Source organism: Marmota marmota, unplaced genomic scaffold (assembly GCF_001458135.2).
Source record: "Marmota marmota marmota unplaced genomic scaffold, marMar, whole genome shotgun sequence".
NCBI lineage: Eukaryota > Metazoa > Chordata > Mammalia > Rodentia > Sciuridae > Marmota > Marmota marmota.
Window position 1 is genome coordinate 1,570,205 of NW_026000222.1, and position 15,289 is coordinate 1,585,493.

Consider the following 15,289-nt stretch of genomic DNA (forward strand, 5'->3'; position numbering starts at 1 on the left):
CCAGGCAGTCACATTGAGCATCCATACCTCACATGCCATAAATCCTGTCTTCTCTTCCAACCTAAGCAGCAAAGCCAAGACTAGCTAAGGGATAAACTACACTTCTTAATGAAGGCAGCAGTCCTCAGTCAGATAATGCCACCCCACCAAATTCTGTATTGGTGGATTTAAGACATTTTAGGGTCACAGGCTGCTTTCAAAATATTTTTTTTAATGTTTTAAAAGACGATATAAACTCTTTTCTGAGAAAAAGCACAAAAGACAGGCAAAGTTTTACTAAGTTCTAGAGGCTACACAAATACCACAACTGCAGGCTGCCTATCCCAGTACCCCTACCCCTTGCTCCCCAATGAAGACCCCTAAGCAGGGCAGAAGGCCACCAGACAGATGCGCCTCTAGCCTCCCCTACAGCAAGCTGTGGTCATGGGACACAGAGACAGAAACCTCTGGAAACCACCTCAAAAGAGAACTGGCATGTGGTCTGGGCACTTCTCCATACCCTATTCAGCTGGTTTCCAGGCCTGGGATGAGGAGAGGACAAAAGAGCTGAAGGGTGGGGGAGCCGCAAGGAGGAGCCGCCAAGGAGGAGCTCGGACCCTCGCTTTCACGGGACTGCCCACTGTCCTAGGCTCTCTGCCCCAGGACATCCTCATAAGAAATTAGAATAACCAACCTGTGATTTTAAACCAGGCATGGTAGTACACACCTATAATCCCAGTTATTCTGGAGGCTAAGGCAAGAGGATATACATTCAAGGTTATTCTAGGCAACTTAGCCAAACACTATCTCAAAATAAAACTTCTTTTTAAAAAAGAGTTTGGGATATATCTCAGTGGTGGAGCACTTACCTAGTATGTGCAAAGAAAAAAGAAAGAAGAAAAGAAAAAAACCTATTTAAACAATGTTAGCCCTGGAATCACATTCACGGATGGGCTGGGTCCGCACATCCCATGTTAAATACCTGTTGGCCTGTTGGGCCAGGGGAAACCTTTTTGAAATGACCAATGCAAGCTTTACCCTGGTTTCTAAAAGCTCTGCAAGTGGCTTAAGAAAATACTGTGAACTCACCATAAAACCCTGTATCCTAACCTCCTCCAAATGAGGACGCCACTGTTATCCAAGTTGTTTACTCAAAATGATTCTGTTGCCAGGATAAAGAGTCATTTAAAATTCTGTTAGCAGTGAAGGTTTCAATAGAAAAACCAAGGCAATGAGCCCAAAAAAACTGGAACAGAGTAATGCCTGTGGTTGCCATTTTGGCAAATTAAATGTGTCATTTCTCAGAAGTCCTGGGGATAGTCCAGTCTTAATATAATAAAACAGCTGGGTTGAGATCAATGTTCAATAAAGTCTTAGACAGTTTTTCCTTGGAACCTCCATCTCCCAGGGTACACGTGGAAAAAAGGGCACCCCCAGCCCCCTGCAATAACCCAAATGCTCCACAGCAGCAGACAGCGAAGTCAAGGGTGGCACAGCCATTCACTGCAGTCATGAACAAAATAGACTGACTTAAGTACACGTACCAAGAAATGTAAACAGGGAGTTCCAGAGCAGCACATATGACAACACCCATCCTTTCCCTAACAATTAACTGCACAGTGGTCCCAAGTCCACAGCAACTGCATACAGTGCCCACGTTCCAAGGCCTCCGCCAGGAAGACGCACAGCCAGCAGGAGCTCCCTCCCTGGTGCTCTACCTTCCAACCCACTCAGTTTCCATAAGCAATTTATTCACTGGCTATCTGTGAAACTCTTTTCCTAAAGCAAAACAGTGGTAGATGAGGCCAACAGCGTCAAGCCTAAGGAACCTGAGAGCCCTTTCATTACCTGCCTCGAAGCCCCCTCAGTGCACAGGCTGGGGAGAGCCCAGCTACACACGGCCACAGAGAGAAGCCACTTCAAGCCCAGCCATCCTTGAAGCCCATGGGCACCTCTGGGATCCTAGACCCCAAGGCACACTTTCTCCACTCCCTTCAGACCTCCACCCCTTCCTCCTGTGGATTCTACTGATGACCTATCAAGAGCTCCCCTACCTCTGCCCCACCCAGCTTGGCTGGCCCCACGACTGCCGGAAAGTCATGCTGCCATCTTCAAAGCTACCTCTGTGTCCAGACCAGTTTTTCCTATCTTCACGGCCCCGGCAGCCCATGCCACCAGAGGTCACATGACAGTCCGCCCACCTCAGTTGCTCTGCTCCAGGAGCTCCGTTCCCTCAGGGATCCCCACATTCCACCCTCCATCCCCCTGTTGCTCCTGTGGGACTTTGCTCTGCACTGCCCCCCAGGCCACCAACGCCTATTTCTGATGACCCTGAATTACCTCCCTGCTGCAGCACCCAGGACTCAGTGCTGGACCCTCTGCTCAGGGGCAGTGGCACCCGACAGTCTGGCCTGGCGGCTCTGAAGCTAGGAGCTGCAGCTGCTGCACACCAGGTCCGCCTCACACTGCCCTGGGATAGCTCCCGGGCTGCTCGCAGGTCAGCAGGTCAGCACCTCTGCACTGAGCTCGCAGCACCCTCCAGGCTCTCTTCCCACCTCACCTCCCAGCGACTCGGGTCAAAACCTCCTGTGCTGACTGGTTCTTCCTTTGCCCTCTCGCAGACTCTGGCCTCATCTCACCAGTCCACCGCCTGTCCAGACCCAGGTCTGTCCCCTCATCTAGACTTACGCACTGCTCTCTTCTGGTCTCTTGCTTCTGCCTGCCCAGTGATAGCCTCCAACACGGCTCTGGGATCACGTTCAGCAAGGGTCAGTCCAGTTCCAGCTCCAAAGACCTTGGGACACTCCTGGACCCTCTGAAGCAAATGCGGGCAATGGTCCCCTTATAAGTCCCCTTCAGGATGCCACTCCTTGCTCACTGCGTCCCATTAGCCCCCAAGTTCTTCAGGCAGGACCCAGCACAAAGCCCTTCCAGCCAGACTTCCACCTGGTCCCTCGTCCCAACCTGGGCTCCCACACCATCTCCTCAGTGACCCCTGACCACACCCAACTGAGCCCCATCAGCACCCACTCCTCGGCCCTTTCCTCCTAACCTTCCATATATCATAGTATCCGTCACCTAGAAGGGAGCCCCACGGGGGCAGGAGCTCTCGTGGCTCTGCTCAGGCCTAACACAGGGTGTGCAGGCACCAGCACTCAGTTATCATACCCACAATGAACCCAGAAGAACATGCTGCTCAAGTCACACACCGCACAGGTGTGGTGTCAGCATTCCCAAGGAAAGTCCCGCTGAGGGGAACCCTCACTACCCTGACTCGATCAGTGCATGCTGTACACATGTGGCCACACCACACTTGAACCTACGAATATGTACAATCATCATGTTAATCAAGAATATTAAGTTAAAAATTAATAAAGACCATAGATTAAGGTCTTCAAAGTTCTTTGTGTCTATGTTCTCATTTCAAGAAAAGCTGCAGGGGCTGGGGATGTGGCTCAAGCGGTAGCGCGCTCGCCTGGCATGCGTGCGGCCCGGGTTCGATCCTCAGCACCACATGCAAACAAAGATGTTGTGTCTGCCGAAAAAAAAAATGAAAAATAAATATTAAAAAAAAAAATTCTCTCTCTTCTCTCTCTTTCTTTAAAAAAAAAAAAAAGAAAAGCTGCAGTAAAATCACCTACATAAATCTAAATGGTTACTTTAAAAATGTAAATGAGGGCTGGGGATGTGGCTCAAGTGGTAGCGTGCTCTCCTGGCATGCATGCGGCCAGGGTTCGATCCTCAGCACCACATACAAACAAAGATGTTGTGTCCGCCGAAAACTAAAAAAAATAAATAAATATTTTTAAAAAATGTAAATGAGGGGCTGGGGTGTGGCTCAGTGGTAGAAGGCTTGCCTAGCATGTGGGAGGCACTAGGTTCAATTCTCAGCACCACATATAAATAAATGAATAAAATAAAAGTCCATCAATATCTAAAAAAATATTTTTTAAATAAAGTAAATGACCCATTATTAACAGTGATAATAAAACAAACTGTTATACATGTCAATAACATACAACAGTAGCTGTTCATCAGCTGAAATAGGTAACTGCAAATATATTTTTTATTTTGCTATTACTCAAGTATTTTTGGAACCCATAAAATAAAACCGTGAAGGCTTCAAAACAGGAATAAAAGAAAAGCTATTTCAATTGAAATAATTTCTTTTTTTCTTTTTTATATTTATTTTTTAATTATAGGTGGACACAATAACTTTATTTTATGTGGTGCTGAGGATCGAACCCAGTGTCTCATGCATGCCAGGCGACCACTCTCCCTTAGAGCCACAGACCCAGCCCTGAAATAATTTTTCACAAAACAGCTTCAGCAGTAAAGGTTAAAAAAGAAAACACTACAGATTATCAGCTCTCATTATGTGAAAGGAAATAGCAAGAAAAAATAACTCCATAAAGCCCCTGTGTTCCAAACTGGGAGGTCTCTCCCTGGGGCACCCTTGGTCACTAGTGAACAGCATCACACAGGTCACTTGGGAGGAAAGACAAAATGGATTCTTTTCCATCCAGTTTTAGAGCACAGGTATTCCTCATGGAGCTTTTTCTTACACTAACCCGTGATGAGAGCATCCATGCTGCATATGATCTGAATGAGGCCACATCCACAGAAAACAAGAAACTACAATTCACACACACAACCTCCCAGGCTGGGATGCTCTCCTGGAAGGAGCAACTGTCTCATCCCATGTGCCCTGGGGAAAAAACACATCTACTGCTAGTCCAACCCAGAGAGATGACAAAATCCAACTCCCTGCTGGCAAGCAGCCTCCAAGCCAGGAACAGTCCAAGCACAAGAGACGGGATCCTAAACCTAAGGCATCCAGTGTGTGCAATAGCACACAAAAGGCCCTGGAAACATGGCAGCATGGTAGGGAACCTCACCTGGCCACACGATGTCCCCATTCTTCATGCCATGCCATCTCCCTCTTAAGACGTCTGGCCAATCTGACTTAGAATGCTTAAGTCCACAATGCCAAAAAAATTAAGGACAGCAATTTCATTTTCTCTTGGAGAAATCATTAAGCATCCAGTTAGAAAGCTATGTCTCCAGGAACAAGGAAACATGGGAGATGGAAGACTACCCCATTCAACTTAACACTTTTGTGATATAAGAGCTGTAATAAAATAAACAGCCAGTGTGAAGTCAGCAAAGAAATCGACTTTTATTAAATGGAGATATGTATAAAACAGCTTACTTTTTTTTAGCCCAAAATTAGTCTGAGCTAGAATATGCTAAGATTGAAATGGGGGAGAAATTTTTAAAAAGACTGTAATTGGCTGTTCGGGATGAAGAACTCAGGAAGAAGCCAGAACTACTTTTTCCTGGGTATCCACATATTCTTGGGAAACTTCAGGCAATACTTAATTTAAATTTAAAATCAGGAAAGGAGGCAAACTGGCCTCAGGTCAGGTCCTCCCCACTTATGTTCCTAATGTTTGATTAATCTTCAAACTTCCACTTCTATTCGCCTGACACAGGTACACGTCCTCAACATGAGCCACAGGGGCAGGAGCGGACAGCCCTGCTGCAGTCCTGAGCCGCAGCTGGCTTCAGCCTGCAGGGTGCCCAGCCAAGCAGAGGGCAGCAGGGCAGGCTGTGGCAGGTGCACAACAACTTCCCGGCAGCCTTCTGGGACAGGAACACACCCCGGTGCCTAAGCATTTAAGCAAATAAGTTCAAAGATCATTATCACAACTCCAAATGCTTGGGCAGGAGTTGATTTTTTAAGTGTATGGTTAAACGTTAACCCTGATCACATTAGTATGCAGAATCTAGAGACATGAATGAAAAGGCTTCACACTTTATGGCAGACACCCTCTGACCTTTTAGTCTCAGGACCCCCTTAACATTTTAAATTACCGAGGCCTCCAAAGAGCCGTGCCTGCATTCTTATCTCTGGCAATATTCCATATTTGAAATTACAGCACAAAAATGTAAGACTATTGATTAGGCACTGTTCCTTAATATTTATTATTTATTACAAAAATAAATAAGAATTACAAAAATCAACATATTACAAATGAACAAAGCATTTTTTATGAAAAATAACTATAGTTTCAAAAAAAACAAAACTTTATCAAGGGACATTGCTTTGCACTTTTACAAATCTCTTTAATGCCAAGTTCAACAGCAAGGAAATGCATCTGTTTCTAAACTGTTGAGACGGGTGGCTTTGGCTGATCCTGTGACAAAAGCCCAGCCTCACAAGGAGACACCAAAACCCAAGTCTTTTATTCTTCCTTGAAGGCTAGCTGCAGTGTGACCCATGAATACAGTGGTGAACTTCCACACTGACCACTCTAGGGTCCACCCACTTGCCTTGCACAGGAAGTGGAGCTTTTGCCCAAGTGTGACCTGTGTCCATCACCGACAAGACTTGCTGAGCAGGTCTTCCCGATACTGCAGTTACATGACATCACAAGTGTGTCATCCTTAAAGAAATGGGGGACAGTGGAACAAGTCCCTGGATGCCCCCTTTCTATTCCCAGAAACCTGGCAAAGAAAGTGGGACAATGGGAACAACGAGAGCAGCCTGGTGTGGAAAGCCCAGACCCCGTTACCTTGGAGGATGCTGGCTTTCTCTTGTGTACACTGAGAGGAGGACAAGACAGTGTTAACTGTAGAAAGCCACTTTCTTCCCCACACACCAGGACAGCTGCTCCTCGGGATGCTGCTCAGACAAGCAAACTAAGTGAACCAATGCTGACGGTGTCCCTGCTCCTGCAGCCTGACATATAAAACCCCTGACTGGGGAAAGAGCAGCACGGAGGGCACTGTGAAAAGGACCCGTCACTCATCCAGGCAGCCACCGTGGACAAGACACTGAGAGAGAAGAGGCCCTGCTCAGCAAAGCAGTAAGGGATACAGATGCTGTCAGCCTGCTGCCGCCGGACCTTCCCTGCAAGCATTTCTCGGCTCAGCCCTGTGCCTCATAACGCTGTCTCTGGGTATTTTCTTGGGGGTCTCAGCAACCTGTCCCACTGCCCTCGTACAACTGGGCACTGTACATGCCAAAAAGCATCATGATCATTAACACTGGCACTGACATCCTCCTTGAGGGTACTGCTGGGCTCACAGTGGCAGATACAAGCTTTCCAATAAGATTTTTACTTAACAGCTCAAATGATGTCACTTGCAACAAATCCCATTAGTGGTTTTCTCTGAAATGACAGGCTTCTGATCATTTTGTAAAAGAAAAAAAAAAAATCAGGTTGTAAATTTTTCTTTCACAGAGGTTGAGCTTGCAACCCAACTGCAGAGGCCTGTCCTGGAAACCCACCTGCTGGGAATGCAGGCGTGCTTCTGCACACTTCACCTCATCACAGAGGATCAAGAGGCCTGCTCACCACGAAAGCCTGAGGAGAGGATAGCCATCGAAAGAGATGGAACTGGACTCTATGGGGAGGAGCTCATTGCAAGAGCACCACCCAGAAGTTACCGACAGGCTGGAACTGGAGGGTCTTTGGTTTCTGCTCAGCTGTGTGTGGTCTGGGAGAGATTTACTTAATAGAATGACTTCACTACTTTATCAAGGACATTCTGAGTGTTTTTAACTGCAAAGCAGTGGAGAACAGGACAACACAAACATAATTTGGGGCCACAGCCTTGATTCAAGCTCAAGCAACAGCAATCTTGCCCATCACCAACTCCCTGGCACCAGTGCAAACAGCAGCACATAGAAAAAGACAACCAAGTCTAGGCTACTGGCACTCGGATCGTCCGTGCCAGCCCCCTAGAGCTGAACTCTCCTCACCTGACCACTGGCTTCTTTTCCCTATAAGAACTGTTCAAAGGGATACCACCCAGGCTTCCAGTTGCTCAGGAAGGAAGCCTGCAGGCCCTGTTCCTCTCCTGATCTGCTAGCCTTCAATACTGACCTTGGCCAGGTACTGGTGGTCCCCCTGCTGCCAGTTCCCCTGATGTCCCCTTCTCTGCTCATACCTGTCATCAACGAACACTCTTGCCAAGGCCCCAGGCTGCAAATGGCTTTATGGTGTAAATGCCACCTCTGCAGGGCACGCCACATTTACAGTGTGCTCCCTGTGTCCCTCCCAAACCACAAATGGCCGAGCAGGAACCAAGCCCTCCAGGCCAGCCTGTCAGTACCTTCCAGACTGTGCTCTTCAATAAGTTCCTCCCTGTGGAGCCCAGTTCCAGCATCTTCTATGGCCATCCTCCACTTACAGCATTAGCACCATTCCTGTGTAGGGCCCAAACCCTTCCCAGTCAGATCCACAGCCAGCCTGCATGTGACCTTGCTCCACTTTTTCACTGCACAGAGGCAACTGAGGCCATGGGTGGGAAGGTGGGGTCCACAAGCCAAACCCATTTCCCATCTATTTCTATGAAGCCCAAGAGCCAATAATGGGCTCACAATTTTAAATAGTTGGGGGCTGGATATGATGGCACACACCTGCAATCCCAGCTACTCGAGAGGCCAGGGCAGGAGGGTTGTAAATTCAAGGTCCACCTGGGCAATTTAAGGAAACCCTATCTTAAAATACAATGAAAAGTGTTGGGGATGTAAGTCAGTGCTCCTAGGTTCATCTAGTACTGGAAAAAGTAGTTAGTCGGGGGAGTGGCTCAAAAGAAGAACAATATTTCATGACATAAAAATTACACGAAGTTCAAAGTCCAGTGTCCATAAGTAAGGTTTCATTGAAACATAGCCATGGCCGGCTATGTGCACACTGTATGTGGCTGCTCTCACGATACAACAGCAGACCAAGGAGCAGACACCCTATGCCCCACCCAGGAAAAAAAAAACACCTAGACTCTGGTCCTCAGCAGAAAAGTGTCCCAAACTTCATGGCAGGTATTTGGGGCACAACAGTGACCTCAATAATGATCTTCATCCTCATGGTAGGCACTACACCACTTCCCAATTCTCTGTCACATGCAGAAGTCATGCTGAAGCCCTCTTGGGAGCCTTGCCCCTCATTCCCAGCTGCCAAGGCCTCCTGCTCCTTGGAGAATCCTTCCCATTCATAGGGCTAGATCCCATGGCCCCCAATCACTCTGGTCCAGCTCCTCCCTTCGGCAAACAGCCATGCACCATGGCTTCACTGGTGGGCTACCTGTTGTAAGGAAATCAGTGGATCCCCACAGAAGTCACACACCACTGCATGAGAGACTAAATGGTAAACTGCAGCTAACACCATATGCTAAACTTAGCCCCACTACCCTACAGAGATGGTCTTTTTACAACTTTATATATGACATCCAAAGGTACCTAAGCCCAGTCAAATGCCACTCACAACAATCTGCAGTTGGAGAGTGGCTGCCATACTTCAACTGGAATCTGCAATGTGAAATAACCATGCTCACCTGCACTGCAGAACCACGCTCGTCTATTTTTAAATGCTAGCTGCGGGCTGATAAACTGACTTGGGTTTAGACCCAAAGTTTGAAAGCTAATGCACCTGAAATAAAGCCAATGCCAAGACTCTCGAGTTCAAGAGCACTGGGGCACATGGTGTAAGCGGCCAAGGAGCGCTGCAGGAACTCCCACAACCACCACGAGGGTAACCAAAGCTCCCAGAGCTGGAAACACATCTACAGGGAGGTCACATTAAGGAGCACCTGGCTTCTGAATTCAAAGTTAAAATTCTGATAATTTTAACTTTACTGAATCCTATTTTGTAGAGAGTTTGGTGCCCAATTTGTGATGTGAGACGCAGCAACTGTTCATGGGGAAAACCACATCCAAAGTCCACAGAAGAGCCTTTTTCTCTTGCAATAAGGGCATCACTGGGATTGCTAGTAAAATTTAAATAAGATCTGCTTAGATAACAGATACCAAAATAAATTTCCTGATTCTGATAACTATATTATAGGTTGTATACGAGAACGTCTTGTTTTAGTTAACAGCCATTTAAGTATTTAAGAATCAAGGTGAAAACATGGGAAGATATAAGCAAAGAGGGAGAGCTGTCAAGTAGATGAATAAAATATAAAACATTAATGTTTCAGAATATGGAAAAGACTATAACACAAGTTTTTATATTTTTCCTGTGATTTCAAAGCCTGAAATTATTAAAAACAAACATATAAGCCCTATGCCTATTAAGAGACCTTGGGGCTTTTTTCCAAAGAAAGGCAGTGATAGAAAAAGGATGGATGCACTGTCCATGGGAACTGGTTTACTTAATGCTGATCACACTTGAGAAGGGCTGCCACAGACATGTTGGAGGCAGATGTTCCCTATAGAAACTGTTTATGATCTATACTCTCAGCGCCTTCACCAGAGAAATTACATGTTTCAGTGGCTTCCCCCAGATCTGCCCCACCACCCAAGATGGCAAGTTGAGAGCCGGGGTGCGGGAGGCACTGGCAGAACCATCTGTAACAAGAGACAGCAGAGGTCCAGGGGAGACCGTGCTGAATGGGCTTTGCAGAGCACCTGCACCAAGTTGCTCCTCTCAGCCTCTCACCGAGTCCACTCCCACCCTGGGCACACTTTGTCCAGCTCCCACTGGTTTTAGTAGAAAGCATGGGGTCCACAAACTACAGTCCCTGGCTCAGCCAGCTGTCTGCTTCTGTAAATGTTTTATTGGGGTACAGCCTTGTCCATTCTGGCTTCCGCTTTCCAAGGCAGAGTTCAGAGTCATGACAGAAACCACCAAGCCAAATACATTTTCTTATCTGGTCCTCCAGTTACTCAATTTCAGCTCTAGAGCTCCCAAGCATTTAATGACATGGATGGCATCTTCCCAGTCTTGAAACTGCATGGAGACTGAAGAACAAATCAATTGGGAACAACACTGGGAGGATCAGTGAGGTTGTTTCCTGCAGGGCTGGGCCAGAGCCTCCTTCACTTCCTGTGAGCTACAGGGAGGAATTCCTGATTTGGATGGAGAGTGGATGGACAGAAGCCCCAGTGAAGCAAAGAAGCAGGCCAACTGCTCCTGAACAGCTCACGAAGCAAGTCAAATGGAACTTGCTGTCAACCACTGTGCTCGTGAGGCAGCCCCAGAGCCCACGTTTTTGCTCATCTTTCACCCCTTTCAGCTTATCTCCCTTACATGGATGCATTTTGTACAGATCTGAATTGTGAAATTTTAAAATACTATAAAACATAAAAAATTAAACCCTTGCTTTGCGGAAAAAAAATGAAATTATTTGAATCCTATAAATCTTTAAAATCCACATTGTTTTAAAACTGAAAGGCCTATTACAGTCGGCATTGCTTAATGACAGGGATGCAAACCGAAAGCTTCATCTTTGGCAATTCCACTCTCCAGTGGACCTCCCAGGTGTGCCTAGGTAGCCAAAGGTCAGAGGCAGCACCACCTTATGGAACCACTGTCCTATATGCGGTCCCTCACTGTCACCCATTCTGCAGTGTAACCACGATGTGCAAGCTGCTTGTGCCCGCTGACAGCAGAAACATCTAACTGGAAATAGGACCCCCAGGCTTATCAGGTTTGGTTTGAAACCATGCAGGTGTGAGTCACTTGAGATCTTCAGGAGGCATCCAGGTGCAAGGGCAGCATGGCAGCAGTGGTGCGCCATTCCCCAGGACCATCCCTGGCTCCCACCAATGAGCCATGCTCAAAAGGATGGACTGTGTGGACACCTGAGGCCATCCCTAGCCTAGCCAGCTACTGCCCAAGCTTGCAGAGCTGCTCTTCACGAAGGCAGCAGAACCATGGCCTAACGCCTCCCCTGGGTCTTCAGGTTAAGATGAATTAGCTTTCTGCCACATTTGAAGGAAACATAGTTCATACCAACAAGGAAATACCAACAGCACACACAGTTTTCACTTCATTTTATCCAAACCCATCTCCTACTAAACTTTGCTTCATTTGATGACTTTCCATCTTGAGGAAGAAAAAAAAAAGGAAAAATCACTAGAAGACACAGCTGCATTCTTGGTGGCACAGAGGTCTTTATTACTAAAAGGTTATGTCAGCACAGGGCCCTGCCCCAAGTCCGCAGAAGCCCCCACCAGACAGGTTTCCCACCCACTCAGTCACTTTCTATGCAACAGACCACCTGAAGAAAGGCAACAGTAGCCTGAGTTCACATGCACTCCATTCCCCCTATCAACCCAGTGGTTTAGCTAAAATCTATCCCAGTCTTTTCACCCTCTTTGGCCTTTTCTGTCTTCTCTTTCCCAAATACGAAGCTCCTTACAAGAAGCAAATCTCACTGTCCACTCCACCATGGGGGACGATGTTCCAGCACATGTAATAAAATTGGACAGCTCTTGATCAGGCACACAGGAGAGATGCAGAGAAGTCAATTCAATAGGCACCAATTTCATATGACTTTACAGTATTTCAAGCATACAACCTGCTTGTGTATGTCAATGTTCCGTTATATTTTAATTCAAGAATATTTCCAGGCTCCAGGCTGCAGAGACGCTAGCTCCTCCACTGGGATCCAGGGCCAGTTCCAAGCTCCACTGACTTATTCCATCCACACAGGATAGCACTTCACTCTGTACCGGGGATTGAAGTGAAGGGATCAGTGTTTCTTTATCTCTGCTCCTGAGAAGTAAGGGCAGAGGGGTGGGCAGAGCAGTCTTGTGCAACAGACCCATGGAGTCAAAGCCAAGGCCCAGAGGGATAAAGATGAGAGGATGACTTCACTTTGGAGCAGATGCCTGCAGGCTGGGAGGGTGTACAGCCTACCCTGGCATGTTTCTGCCAGGGGCAAAATGAGCTCAAGCAAGCGTGGCTTCTTAACAGCAGAATTGAAACCAAGTGATTCCTAGTATTTGCTTCTTGAATTCCCTAAAACTCCTCCCCAAAAGGGATACTTCAGAACGGTTCACAGCACTTCTACTGAACAGTTCCTGGTGTCTTTTTTTATGACTATCATATATACAAAGCAAAACAATAAAAATCTTTATTTACCATGCGTATGAGGACTTTTTAAAGCTTTTATCTGGACATTCTTGTAGAGATCCTCAGTATATATTCTCCCCAAGAATATTTTCTTCCAGAGAAAATGTTTTTCAGGATTTCAGCAGCTGAAGGGGTACTGTAAGTTACATGAATGTTTAAAAGTCAAAGACTTCCGTGTCATGTAATTAATTTACTTATGGAACTAAGGTTGGGTGATTTACATAGTACAGATGACAACTATGAGGAAAAAAGACAAATAAGCCATACCGAATGCCATCAATAAAAAAACCATCATTGCAAACTCATCTAGAATGTCTCCTGAGCACCTACTCACCAACTCACAAAACAAGGTTTTGGGCCTTTATTTCCTGGCACGGAGGTCTTTCTTGAGCGTTAATATGCATTTGCATCACCTGGTCCTCTTCTTGCCAAAAATTCTGAGTTTCTGACCTTCAGGACCAGGACACTTGTGAGGAACACTGGTCAGTTTTGTCAATATCCCTCAACATTTCGCTTTGACAAGACTGCATGTCTGGCACCAGCACCAGAAGTGATGTGTCCTCGGCCTACATCATGGGGGGTTGACATCAAAGTCTCATTACCAGTAATGTTAACATTGGTAGTTGATTGTATGCTTCAGGTGGCACCTGCTGAGTTTTTCCACTGTATAGTAACTATTTTATTTATAAATACCATGGTAGTACCATGGTAATACTTTGGGATTAGGTAAATAACCACAGGCTGGAAAAGGCATGACAATTAAACGCATAAGTAGCGACCTATATTAGATACTGAAACAAAAAAGGGCATGGTAGTGCACGCCTGTAATTCCAGCAACTTGTGAGGCTGAGGCAGGAGGATTCAGAGTTCAAAGGCAGCCTCAGCAATTTAGCCAGGCCCTAAGCAACTCAGCAACCCTATCTCTAAAAAATATACAACAAAAAGGGATGGGGATATGGCTCAGGGGATAAGAGCCTCTGGGTTTAATCCCCAGTATCAAAAAAAAAAAAAAAAGTAGAAAACTGAATTGAATAAGGTCTATATCTTATTTAATAGCCCCAATAAGATATTGTTTCTGGTTTCTATATGGCTATTTCATTATGTAAGATGTCAACATTAGGGGAGCAAGGGAACAGAGTGGGGAAATAGACCAAAGTAGTTTTGTTATTTTTCTGTAATGACTAAAAATTACTTGAAATTAAAATTTTACCAAGTTTAAATTCTGATTCCATAGATCTGGTGATTTCATAAACTCAAACAATGCAATGCTGATCCATGCTGTGGACCATTCTGCTAGCAAGCCTCCGGCAGACAGAGCTAAAATCATCTCGCACAACTGGCATGTGGGAGACTCACTGGACTGCACGGAGGCTATGCTCCAAGTGTAGCCATCACTGACTGTGGGTGTGCCTCAAACTGCAGAGTGCTGAGCCCCTAGCCCAGCTCGGCCCAGTATACCTGGTCCTGGGAGAAGCCAAGAGTCTGAAATCGCAGTGTTTGCTGCACACGTCTGACTGACCTTCCCCAGCTGAGCCTGAAGCCCCTTCCAAGTCTGCAGAGCCAGAACCATTCTCTCAATTTGAGACAGCTACAGGAAGTATGGACCTGACACCTCTCCCTTCTGCTAGTGGACATATCACCAAGACTTCAAGGAGGTAGGAGAGTGGGGTGAAGAAAAGTTTTGAATTCCTGCTCAAAGTGACTGACCAACCTATTCTTTTAAAATTATTTCTTTATTAATAGAGATAATAAACCCACAAGAAAGAGAATGTGGAGGCAAGCAAAAGGCTTCACTAATTTCTGACAGAGGATCCAACCCAGGCAACACAGGGAGTGGGGCTCTAGGCCCCACAGAAGCCCATGAGCAGGCTGAAGACCTTGGCAGAGGGGGCCAGGCCTGCTTCCTAAAGTCAGCTTCTGCTAAGGCCCCCACAAAGACAGGTGGAGTAGACCCCAAGCAAAGAGGACTTTTAGAGAGAAGATGCACAGCCCAAAGAAAATGTGTAAATCTGGAATTCCAGGTCCCACTGTACCAAGCTCCCAGAGGAAACCCACCCATTTTCAAAACCAGCCCCATACAGACCGAGGGTTCTGTGCCAGTTTCCTCTTGCCTTAGACAATAATAATGCAAATATTGGAGGAGGACCTACCATGTAAGGCAAGAAGCCAACATTTACCAAAAAAAAAAAAGTGCCATTAAACAAGAAATTTAAACACAAGAGAACCTAAAAGAATCCTCACTTCTCAGCGTCTAGGAAATAACACATTTATAAAACAGTTGTCTATTATAATAAAGAACAGGACACATACATTTTTAGAAATTAGGTTTGTAGAAAAAAATATTTAAAACAAAGCCAAGTACCACGGCACATTCCTATAATCCTAGTGACTTGGGAGGCTGAGGCAGAAGAATCACAAGTGCCAGGCCAGCCTGGGCA

The 15,289-nt window shown here is 46.2% G+C and overlaps 1 protein-coding gene across 17 annotated transcripts in view; it reads right to left on the reverse strand.

The window, feature by feature from the left end:
• Window positions 1-15,289, reverse strand: part of LOC107150829 (BTG3 associated nuclear protein) — an 82,242-nt gene that overhangs the window by 66,249 nt on the left and 704 nt on the right. For 2 of the 17 annotated variants that reach the window (XM_048792535.1, XM_048792534.1), the window contains exons 1-2: window positions 12,861-13,780; window positions 12,295-12,442 (exon numbers count right to left, since the gene is read on the reverse strand). The exons of 1 other annotated variant lie outside the window; for it this stretch is intronic. The gene's annotated coding sequence lies outside the window, so the exon portion shown is untranslated. Of the gene's footprint in view, window positions 1-2,319; window positions 2,464-12,294; window positions 12,443-12,860; window positions 15,266-15,289 lie in introns of those variants that run through there. 14 more of the 17 variants (XM_048792533.1, XM_048792532.1, XM_048792537.1 and 11 more) reach the window with 11 other exon arrangements.